This window comes from Penaeus japonicus, unplaced genomic scaffold (genome assembly GCF_977035675.1).
Source record: "Penaeus japonicus unplaced genomic scaffold, GWHDUDI00000001_assembly GWHDUDI00000004, whole genome shotgun sequence".
Classification (NCBI taxonomy): domain Eukaryota; kingdom Metazoa; phylum Arthropoda; class Malacostraca; order Decapoda; family Penaeidae; genus Penaeus; species Penaeus japonicus.
The window spans coordinates 35551600-35564099 of NW_028234406.1; positions in this window are offsets into that span (position 1 = coordinate 35551600).

The following is a 12500-nucleotide window of genomic DNA, read 5'->3' on the forward strand; positions in this document are numbered from 1 at the left end:
ACGATTATTATTATTGCGTCATTATTATCATTATGGTTAGTACTAATTAGTAATCCTCTTGATTTAGCAGAATCACAATTATCTATCAATTTCACAATAAGGAATTTACGTTTACCTCACAGTGCTCTATGATGTTGCAAACCATACTTTTAAAGAATTTCCTCCTCGTATACAAGCAGTCTTTGAACTATATGAAAATGCAACCGAAAGGCAATCCCTTTTAATGATATAGCGCATGCAAATGTAACCGGATTTAGATATTCTTGCCTCTCACAGATTCATTAGATATAAAGAAAAGCATTAGCAAATACTAAGTGCACATGCACCACGAAGTGTCTGTTCCTCAGTCCCATTATGAGAGAGAAGTTCCTTATACAAAAGGTATTTCAAAGATTACTAATTCCTCTTTGGAGAATCAAGAGAATAATCTGAGACCATTGTTCTAGAGGTGCGCATGTTTTTCTCTGATTTCTGGGAATTTTTAAGTTGAATCAGTAATGACATAGGAAGAGCAATGTAGGGCATTGCAATAGTACAATTTATATCAGACGTTTAAACGTGTATATGTGTATATGTATATATATATATATTCATATATATATATATTATAAATATATATATATATATACATATATATATATAAATATTTTCTAAAATATATATATATATTATATATAATACATATATATATATATACATATATATATATATACACACACACACATGTGTGTGTGTGTTTATGGCTTACATACTAAATAAGATAATGAATCATTAACTTTATGTAATAGTTGCTTACTTAGAAGCCCTGTTGATTATCGCACTACATGCGTGTGTGTGTCTGTATGTGTGTGTGCGTGAGCGTGTGTGTTGAGATCACTCATTTATACCACAAGAGAAAGTGCTACTGGCAAAGAATGTATGGCAATTGTCCAAATAAAGCATGCTTAAAGATAACATTGATGTGTATATATTTGCAACCTTGATTATATGTTTCAAAAAACAGAGAACCACACTTCCTGAACGAATATATTTACACTGCATATTTATATAATTATAGACATATAGACAACTTTATATATAGACGGCTAGATAGATGAATAGATAAGTATATCCATTTCTCACTCACTCACTCACTCATTCACTCATCCCTCCTCTTTTTCGTCTCCTCTCTCTCTCTCTCTCTCTCTCTCTCTCTCTCTCTCTCTCTCTCTCTCTCTCTCTCTCTCTCTCTGTCTCTCTCTCTCTCTTTCTCTCTCTCTCTCTCTCTATCTGCGCTCACTAACGAGGGTCAAGCATAGACATACTAGCAGCTTCTCTGATCGAATGCAAACTTGATCTCAGCAACTGTGGGTTCCAAAGGGTTATGAGCGGCTGGTCTCATTCTCATATGAGATCATTCAATTTTATAATATTCAGGCGACATAACTGACATGTCCTTCTTTCTCTGAACATTGGTGAAAGAGCATTAATTGTTAGATCTCACTGTTATTTCATTATATGTTCTGTTCATGGAGTTCTTAAAGATTATCTAATAATCTCAACTCCCTATTGCAAGAATATTCACTTATCTAGGGCTTCCTGAGATTAAACTCTGAGAAGAAATAATGCCAGGAAGCAAAATATGTTCTTAATAATAACATAACAAAATACGTCAAACACATGCCCAGTACACAAAGTATAGTTAGGGGGGGGAAGGGAAGGGAGAAAAAACCCTATTGTCGTGAAATAATAACTTGGATCTGTTTTATTCACCAAAATAAAAATTAATACTCTAAATAAATGAGTTTCACAATCTTTTTTTGATCATGGGCGAGCATATAGTTCAGAAGGGTGGGTAACATTTTTTTTATTTTTTTTCTTTTTTATTTTATTTTTTTTTTTTTTTTTTTTATTAAGGTGCGAAGAAAAAAAAATGAAATAACACTCCAGATAAATATCTTCATAAGACCAACTCCTAATCGCTGGTTGTTACCATTGTCATTATCATGTAACCCTCTTAAAACAATTCAGACATTAAGTGATAACTTGGCCATAAAACGTAAGTCAGTCAAGAGGTCGTGCCATCTGTTCCGCGGGTATAGACATGGCCATATTATACCGAGGCACGAACACACCTCTAACATACTACGAGAAAAGTAACATGTAGCAACATAACCCAACCACACTAACTAACTAAATCGTGATACCCACTCACACACAACAATCAATATCACAAAAAAAACAAATAAAAGCCAACAATAAAACACAAACTTAAACTTAACAAAACATACAGCCAAACACAACACTACCATACTAAAACAAAACACAAACACACACACGCACAACCCTACGCAACAAAAAAAAAAAACATATCCTCCCACCTTTCATTTCCCCCACCCCCCTCCCTTTCCCTTCCTTCCCCCCACTCCCCCCCCATATTTTCCTTTTCCTATTCCCTTCTCGGCACGGACTTCGCAAACGCACCTCCAGTCAGTCACCATCCATCAATCCACACCACACCCATGTTAAATCCGGCGGCGAATTTCAGTCCGCCGGCCCGGGATTCCCGGTCCCCTCCCGGTCAATCCCGGCCGCCCGGGGGCCATCAATCACAACGCCCAGACAGAATATCTGCCCCGTACAAGTCTGTCTGACGCTGGTGTCGGGGCCCACTTACCACGGGGGGAACGGTCCTTCTCCTCAGCCTCTCCTCGTGCTGCATTCATAACATCTCTATCGCCTACAATTCTGGCGCACGCGGTGACTGGCTTTTGAAGATATGCATTTACACCTATATATGTCTTTGAAAAACTGTTTTAAATCACAAACCAGAAACAACAATTAAAAACGCCCCAACTGATAAAAAAAAAGACATTTATATAAAGATACCGGATACTTCTTTACACACATAAAAATTTCCATTTTTAAAATACTAACATACACGTCTATAACTGTTCTTTCACAACTCCCCACACTGACACCCCCTATATCCCATCAACAACTTACCTAGCAGATTAAATAACACACCTTCCTCACACCACATAGAACCATTCCCATTATATTGTAAAAAGAATATATATATACCATCTATCACACTGACATACCACCTGATGTTATCCATACCGTTATTAAAAACAAAATAACAAAACACTAACACCGCATATTCTTAACACCCTCCCGCCTAACTCCTATCCTCTCAATCTCCCTATTCCTTTCTTCTCCAAAGCGCATTTTAAAAAAAAAAATAAAAAACCGAGTCCGCGCGCAACGCATAAAAAAAGATAATGATAATCAAATCGCCTTCCCTTGATTAAAGTGATAGTGCGATTCCATTACAAATACCATAACTACATTTTTTTTTAAAACATCTATTTTCAATAAAAAAAAAATAACACATATTCCTTTTTTTTTTTTTTTTTTTTTTTTCTGGTATCCGAGGAAAAAGAAAAAAGAAAGTGAAAAAGAAGAAAAGAGATCCATGGTCTCCCAGCCTCGCCAACGCGGACGTGGAACTAAAAACGGGCCGCACACTCTCTTCTTCCGCCGCGCGGTTACAACACCAAGGCCCCACTCCTTAACAAAAAATAAAAAACTTAAATAATAAAAAAATAACTACAAATCGGCCCCCCGCCCGGGGGCCGCCCGCAAACACATTTTTTTTGCAAACAGGCCGAACAAGGAGGAGCTGTTCTGTTTTAGAAAGGTTTTTTTTATATTTTTTGCGGGCCCGCGAAACAGACTAAAAAACAGACAGACAGACAGACGGATAGACGGGGAGGGAGAGAGAAGGAAGGAGGTTAGAGAGAGAAGTGTGGAAAAAGAGAGAGGGGTACTGAAATGAGAAAGCGAGAGAGGTAAAGAGAAAGGGAGAGAGATAGAGGGCGCTATAATGAGGGAAAGAGAGATAGTGAGAGAAAGAGAGAAAAAAAAGAAATAGAAAGAAATTGAAAAAAGAAAGAGAAAAAAACAGAAAGAGAAAGAGAGAGAAACAGACGTGTATAGACAATGATGAAAGAGAGAAGAGGCAAGAAAGAGGAAGGAGAAAAATCCTGATGACTGAGGGGAAGCAACATTTTTACACTGAACAAAGCCCCTCTGTAATGCTGGCCACACACTGCTAACTGACAACACGTGTGATTACGCTTATCGTACAATTGATCTTTCTTTAAGCATGTCTGGCAAGTGCGGGGCCGCAACAAGTGATACTATCTGTACGTGGATGTACATTCATGATATTAATATTTGAATGAGTTGCATGCCACACGTAATGCAATATGTGTAGGAGGACTGAATATGCACGTACTTGTACACATGCATGCACACACACACAGACACAAGTTTAACCACTACGCCATGCACAGGCATACAACACACATACAAACATACCTCACATACCCCCACACACTCCCCACAACCAAACAAGCACAGGATCTCCACACCAGCCAGGATACTCTCTACAATCTACATCTAAACACAACTAATCTTCATCATTTCTTCAACATCTCTAATTCTTAATAATATCTATTCTATTATCCTCTACATCTTATATATCTCTATATCCCATACACACTTCTTACTCAATTTTCTCATTTCTCATCTACTTCTCTTTTTTTCTTATCACTTATTTTTTAATTTATTCTCTTAATCAAAATATCATCTTCTTCTTTCTACTCTATTTTATTTTACTTTTCTCTCATCTCCTTCTCTTCTCTCTACTTCATTCTATTTTACTCTCTTAACTCTTCTCAATACTCTTCGTTCTTCTCTACTCTCCTCTCTTCTCATACACTCTCCCCTTCCGCCTCTCCCTCTCGTCCCTCCTTCACTCCTCCCCACTCTCTCTTTATTTTCTCTTTCTCCCCTTTCTCTTCCTCTCTCTCTTCTCTTTTCTCTTTCTCTCATCTCTCCCCCTCTCTATTTTATTTTTTTCCTCTACCTCCCCCCTCTTCTTCTCCCTTCTCCCTTCTCTCTCTTTCTCTTCCTCTTTCTCCCTTCCTCTCTCTCTTCCTCTCTCTCTCTCTCTCTCTCTCTCTCTCTCTCTCTCCTTCCTACTCTCTCATCTCTTTAATACTGCTCTCTCTCGCTTCCCTCCTTCACCCCCTCTCCCTCCTCCTCATCTCCTCACTCCCCGCCCACTCTCGCTCCCCCTCTCTCTCTCTTCCTATCTCCTATCTATCTCTCTCTCTCTCTCTATCTCTTTTCCTCTTTTTTCTCTCTCCTTTCCTCTTTTTTTTCTTTTTTCTTCCCTCCTCTTTCTCTTTCTTTCCCCCCTCTATCTCTCTGGTTCTTTCCTCTTTTCATAAGTCTCTCTCTTTCTCTCTTCTCTTCCTCTCTCTCTCTCTTTCCTCACATTTTTTTCTCTTTTGTTTTTTTTTTCCCCCCTCATCTCCTCATGTCTTACCTCTTATCTCTTCTCTCTTTCCTTTCTTCATCTCTTTCTGCTCTTCTCTTACTTGCTCACCCTCTCTCTCTTCTCTTCCCTTCGCCTTTCTTTCTTTCCCTCTATCCCCGCCCGTCTCTCTGTCTCTTCTCTTCTCTCTTTCCCCTCTCTTCCTCCGTCTCTCCTTTTTCCCTCTCTTCTGCGTCTTCTCGCTCTCTTCTTCTTCCTCGTCCTTCTTCCTCTCTCTCACTTTCCTTCTCTTTCCTCTCTTATTCTCCTTCTCTCTCTTTCTTCTCCTTTTCTCCTTCTTCTTCCACCCTTCTTCATTCTTCCCTTCACCTTCTTTCTGCTACTCTTCTACTGCTCTTTCTCTCCACTTTTCTCTTCTCCCAGTCTTCCCTCTCGCTCCTCTAGCTTCTTCGTCCCTCCTCTCTACTTGCGTTCCTCTCTCTTCCTTCCCTCTCTCCTAGCTTCTTCTTCTCGCTCTCTTCTTTCTCTCTTCTTGCGCGCTCTCTCTCTCTTTCCCTTCGCTCTCGTTCTTCTCTCTCTTCTCTTTTCCTCTCTCTCTCTGATCGCTCTGTTTCTTCTGTCCCTCTCTCTCGCTTCTCCCATCCTTCTGTTCCCTCTTCTCTTCTTTCGTCTCTTCTACTATCTTTTGTTTATCTTCCCTTCTTTCTATTCCTCTTCTTTCTTTCCTCATCCTCTCTCTCTCCTTGTCTTATCTTCGCTTTCCCTACCTTCTCTTCGCCTCCTCGTCTCTTCTCCTCTTTTCTTCCCTTCATTCTCTTTGCTTCTCTCCTCCTCCTTCCTTCTTTCTCCTCTTCTTCCTTTTCTCCTCTTCTCTCCACCTGCCGATCTCGTCCTCTTTTCTCTCTTTCTCCTCACTCTCTCTTCATAATACTTCTCTCCTCCTCTTCATCTCCCTTCTCTCTCTTTTCTCCTTCTCTCTTCTTCCTCTCCTCCTTTCTCTTTCTCATTCTTCTTCATCTTCTCTCCTCGCCTTCTCTCCTCTTCTCTCATCTCCCTCCCCCTTCCCCTACTGCTTCTCTCTTTCTTCTCCTTCTCTTCTTCTTTCTCCTTTATTTCTCTTTCTTTATCTCTCCTCCTATTCATCCTCACTCTCTATCCCTTTCCCTCTCTCCCTCTTCTTTCCTTCTCTCTCTCTTTCTTTCTCTCTTCCTCTCTTCTCTCTTCCTCTCCGTCCGATTTCTATTTCTCTCTCTTTCTCTTCTCTCTCTCTCTCTCTCTCATCTTCCCCTCTTCTCGTTTCTTTCTTCTCCTTCCTCTTCTCTTCCATTACTCTCCTCCTTCTTCCCTCTCTTCTTCTTTCTCTTCTCCACACGTTCTTCCTTTCATTCCTTTCTGCTCTGCTGTCTTTCTTCTCTTGACTCTCTTCTTCTCTGCTCCTTTCTCTCGTTTCACTCAGCTTTCTGTCGAGTCTCTCGTCCCCTCTCGCCTCCGCCTCTTCTCTCGGTCTCTTCTCTTTCCATTTCACTGTCGTTGCAGTTTCTTTGCTCCGTCCTCTCTCGCATCCTCCTCATCATAGATCCTTCTTCTCTCTCCTTCAATCTCATCTCTCTCTTCTCTTTCATTCTCCTCCTACTTCTCACCTCTCGTTCCTCTTGCTCTCGTCTCTCCATTCACCTATTCTCTTACGTATTGCTTCTCTCTCCCTTTCCTTCGTGGTCGGCTGCTCTCTCTATCAATCCCGGCTCCTCTCCCCACCTTCACTCTCTTCTCGCTTCTATCCGCTCTTCTCTGCTTCTCTCTCCACTGTCTCTGTCGCGTTTTCTCGACTCTTCCGCAGCACTCTTCGCTTTTTCTCTCTTCCTTTCTTCCTCTCTCCCCTTCGCTCGCTTCCCAGCTTTTCACTTCGTCATACGCCGTCTCTCTTCTCCACCCTCTCCTCTATCTTCTTCCGTCTCCCTCTCTCCCTATTCTCTTCTCCTCTTGTCGCACTTCTCCTCTTTTCTACTTCTCTCTTCTCTATTCCTTTCTCTCTCTCTCTGACCTTCCGCCTCTTTTCTTCTTCCTTTCCTTTCATTCTCTCCTGACTCTCTCCTCTTCCTCTCCCTTCTTCTACTTCGCTCTCTCTCGCTCCCTCTTCTCCTTCCTTTCCAACTTCTTTCTTCGTCTTCTTCTTTCCTTTCGTCTTCTTCTTTTTCCTCTCCTTCTCTCCTTCTCTACCCTTCCTCCCGCTCGCTCTCTTTCCTCTCTCTTTCCCCTCTCTCTCCATCTTCTCCCTCTCTTCTTTCTCCATTCTCCTTCCTCTCTTTCACTTCCTTTCTTGCCTTATTTCCTTCCTCCTCTCTCTCACCCTCCTTCTTCCCCTCTCTTCTTCCTCTCTTCTTCTCCTCTCTCTCTCCTCTCTTGCCTCTCTTTTCTCTCTTCCCATTCTCTCCTTTTCTTATGTGCATCTCCCTCTTTCTTTCTGTGCCCTATTTCTCCTCTCTGCTCATTCTCTCTCCACTTCTTTCCTTCTTCTTACTTCCTTCTCACTCTTCTCTCTCTTCTTTGGAGTCATTTTCTTCTTTTCATTCACCTCTCTCCTTTCGATTTCTCCCTGCTATCTTCATTTTTCTTTTCCACTCTCTCTCCCCCGCTCTTTCCTTTTCTTCTCTCCTCTTCTTTCGCTCTCTCTCACGCTTCGCTCGCCCTCCTTCTTTGCTCCCCTCTCTGCTCTCCGTTTCTCTCCTCCTGGCTTCTTCACCCACCCTGTCACCTCTTTTCTTTTTTTTATTTTTTTTTTATTTATGCGTTATGTTTTTTTATTTTTATATTTTTTCCCTCTCATCCTCTCTCTTTCTCTTTCTTTTATCTCTTCTCGCCTTTTTTAGTTTTTCTTTTCTTTTTTCCCCCTCCTCCCCCCCCTCCCCCCCTTTCCCCCTCCCCCCCCCTCTTTAATCTCTCTTTCCTTTTCTCTTTGTCTTTGCCCTTCCTCCGACTCCCCGTCCCTCTCTTTTTCCCTCTCCTCCCCTCCAAACATCACCTCCTTCCCTCCTCATACACTCCCTTCTCATTCCTTCCGCCCCTCCTCTTTCTCTCCTCTCCGCCTCCCTCTCTCCTCTCATCACATCCTCTCTTCTTCTCTTCTCTCATTTCATCTCTCTCTCTCTCTCTCTCCTCCTTCTTCTCTCTCTCTCTCTCTCTTCATTTACACTCTTCACACCCTTCTCCCTCCACTCACTCCTCCTTCCTATCCTGCATATACGACGTAAAAGTATCTACCTACATATATATAATATATTAATATTCTCAATATTATATATTTATATATATCTATTATATATATTAAACATAAATAATAATATCTATATATATATATAATATTTATATATCTATATATTTATTCATTAACCACCCACATTACACATCTACCTCTCACATTCCTCACCCACCCCCATAAAACAACCCCCACGAACACGGCCCAAAAAATATATATATATATATATATATATTTAATTCTAAGTATAAAACAATATTTATGTATATATATATATATATATATATATATATTATATATTATATATTTTTTACACACCTACACACGCCACACACCTACACAACAACAAAACAAACACATTCACTCGCACGCTTACACCCCCTACCACCTGCCCTGGACCACAAGACCTCATATTGGTTCGAAAATTATTTAAGGATCAAGAGTGCGTAACGGCTTCCATGAGCATGACCTAAAACTGAATAAGATTCGGATTATACGAGCGCATAAATCAATTAAACTTATAATGATTTTCAAGCTTAGCATTTACAAGTCTGAGGCGCAAAAAATACTATTGCCGACTCTCACTCTTTGCAAGCGCAGGTGTGCACGTTTATATATACCTGTTTATGATTACATACACCGCGTTCTAAGATATGATATAGATATATATATATAATATATATAATATTATATATATATTTTTCTTGCATTAAATAACTAAAATATATAAAAATATACTATATATATATATATATGCATATCTATATATTTATTATATAAATATATATATATAATATAAATATATATATATAACACCATATATATATATATACTATCACACACGCGTTTATGAAATAGATATCTAAGACATACATACATAAATATTAATATAAATATATATAAATATATATATATATATATTTAATATATAGTAATATGTATATTATATATAATATCCTATGTCTATATCTATGTATAATATATAATATGGTATATTATATATATATAATATATATATATATATATGTATATATATATAACAATATGTTATATATATATTATATATATTATCTATATATTTATATATTAGTATACATATGTTATATATATATATATATATATATATATATTATATATCTATATATGTATATGTGTATAATGATAATATATATATATATATTATATACATATATTATATATATATATATATAATGTATATATATATGATGAATATATATATTATATATATTATATATATATATATATTTATATATATCTATAACATATACATATATAGTATGGAATATGTATTTATATATATATATATATATATATATATATATATATATATATATATATATATATATTGATATTTATATAATTTCCTCACCCCCACACACCTACTCTCCCTCGGCCGCCCGCATCCCTGCCTCCACCTGGCACGCCGTCAGCCAGCGCCCCCCTCCCGCCGCCCGAAGAGTCTGCTCTCCCGCTTTCCTCCTCGTGCATTAAATCCCCAAGCAATTTCCCGAAGACAAGGGGCGATCCTCATCATTTTCCTTCGCAAGTAAGTAATCACATGTCAAGCCATACATCACGGCTGCCTCTTGTCGGGGCGGCCTGGTGTCAGCCCCAACAACCTAATCCGGCTTTCCAATCAGCCGCGGGGATTGACTCTGCCGCTTGCAATCAATCATAGTCTTACTCTAATCCAGCAATCTGGGTGACTAATGGCACGCAGGCCTTTCTTTGGGCTTAGGTGTGCTCTCTCGGTTCTGACCTCTGACCGCGCGCTCGAGAACCACGCCGGATGGGAGGCTGGCGATGGAACCGGTTCTGCTCACGGCCTGTGGTTCTCGGGACGAATTTGTACACAAGCATGCAAGTACGTATGTATGCAAGCACGTTATCAATATTGTATACAAACACCATTTACGGTACAACAATAAAGGACACAATTCCTTATATATATATATATAAATATATATAATATATATATTATATAATATATATTATATATATATGTACTATATATATATATATATATATATATGTACATATATATATATATATATATATATATATATATATATTACAAAGTGCAATATGTATGGTAAATGGTGAACCTTACAATAGGCCTAGTCTTGTTTATTCTAGTAGAACATGAGAATATAGCAATAATAGTTTACTTCGTGGTTTGGCAGAAAATAAAACACTATACACAAAGTTTATTGAAAAATGACACAACAGTCTCAAAATTCTCACGGGGGCAATTGTGACAGGAATAATCCATCGTAATTAGCTTATTTTCCCCCAAAGTCAAGATGTAATTTCGAACCTGTTTTCTCATTTTCGATAAACCTCTTTTATGTGTGTGGTGTTCGTTTCTTTCACTGTATCGATACGGTAGAATGATTTAATCATTCACTACGTAGGGTTTCATAATGAAAATAAGAAAAAGACAGATAAATCATTCCTGCTCATCTGTCGAACAAGCTATGCCTTGAATGCTGATCGAAACTTTTTCTTTTTTTTACTTTTTTTCGATCTTTTATACGAGTTTCTCTAAAGAATTCCAATCACAGGGAGGAAAGTGGGGAGGGGGGAGGGAGGAGGGAGGAGGGGGGGAGGACGGTCGATGTAAACACAAAAGACTTCCTTCCTCTTGAAGGTACGGGGCGATGTCATTAGCTGATAAGGTCATGGTCGCAGGCTTTTCATCAAAGACTCCCCGTGACTTCAAAGGCGCAAGCAAAGTCATCCGGACGAATCAGGTTGACTGCCTTACTTAACCTTGCCTTCTTGGGAGTTCCCTGAGGGAGCAATTGCGATGGGAGTAGCCATTCGGGATCGGATTTTTTCCCGAACTCAAACGTTTGGCCATTATTATCAGCATCAAAGTCTACCACGGCTTATCTTTTGATCTATATTCGAATATTTGCAAATTTTAGTCTACACACCAAACACACAGACACACAGACGCACAGACACAGACACACAAACACACACACACACAGACACACACACAGACACACGCACACACACACACACGTGTGTGTGTGTGTGTGTGTGTGTGTTAGTGCGTGCACATATGTGTGTGTGTGGTTATAATCCGCTTTGTGTTATTCACTAACAGTTGACTACAAAGCCCACGCAATATAAAAGGGATACCATAATGCTACCCCGATTTCCCCAACCTTCACATCTTACTCAGACTCATCCTCCTTGCAGGTGAGACGGAGGTCATTGCCTAAACTACTAGCTAAGGATAAGCCGACTCGGTCGATCAACTCTACTCCCTTTTTTTATTTGTCTCCTTCTCTTCCCCATCTTTCTTCCTCCTTTCCCTCACCTTTACAGTTTTTCCCTTACTCCCCTCCTTCTTCCTTTCTTCATCTCTCTTCTCCCCTACCCCTTCCTTCCCCTCCCACTCTTTCCCTCTCTTCTTCCACTCCCTCCTTCCCTCTTTCCCTCTCCATATATCCCCTCCTCCCCTCTCCTTCTGTTTCACTTCTTCCCTTCGGACTCCTACGTTCCATCTTTCTTCCACACCTTTCCCTCCTCCTCCATCCTTTCCTCCTATTTCCTTCTCCTCTCATCCTCCTCTCTTCCTTCTCCCCCTCTCATCCGCCTCACCCTCTTTCCATGTCATTTTCCTCCTCTCCTCCCTCCCACTCCCTACCATCCTTCCCACTCCCTACCCTCTTCCCTTATCCCCCTCCTCCCTCTTCTCCCTCTCCCTTTCTTCCTTCCTTCCCACTACCCCCTTTCACTCCTCCCACAACCCCCTTCCCCTCCTCCCTCCCTCTCCCCCTTCCCCTCCTCCCTCCCTCTCCCCCTTCCCTAACCTCCTCCCACCTCCACCCACCTCCCCTCTCCATCTCCTCCCACCCCCTCCTTCTTCCCTAACCTCCTCCC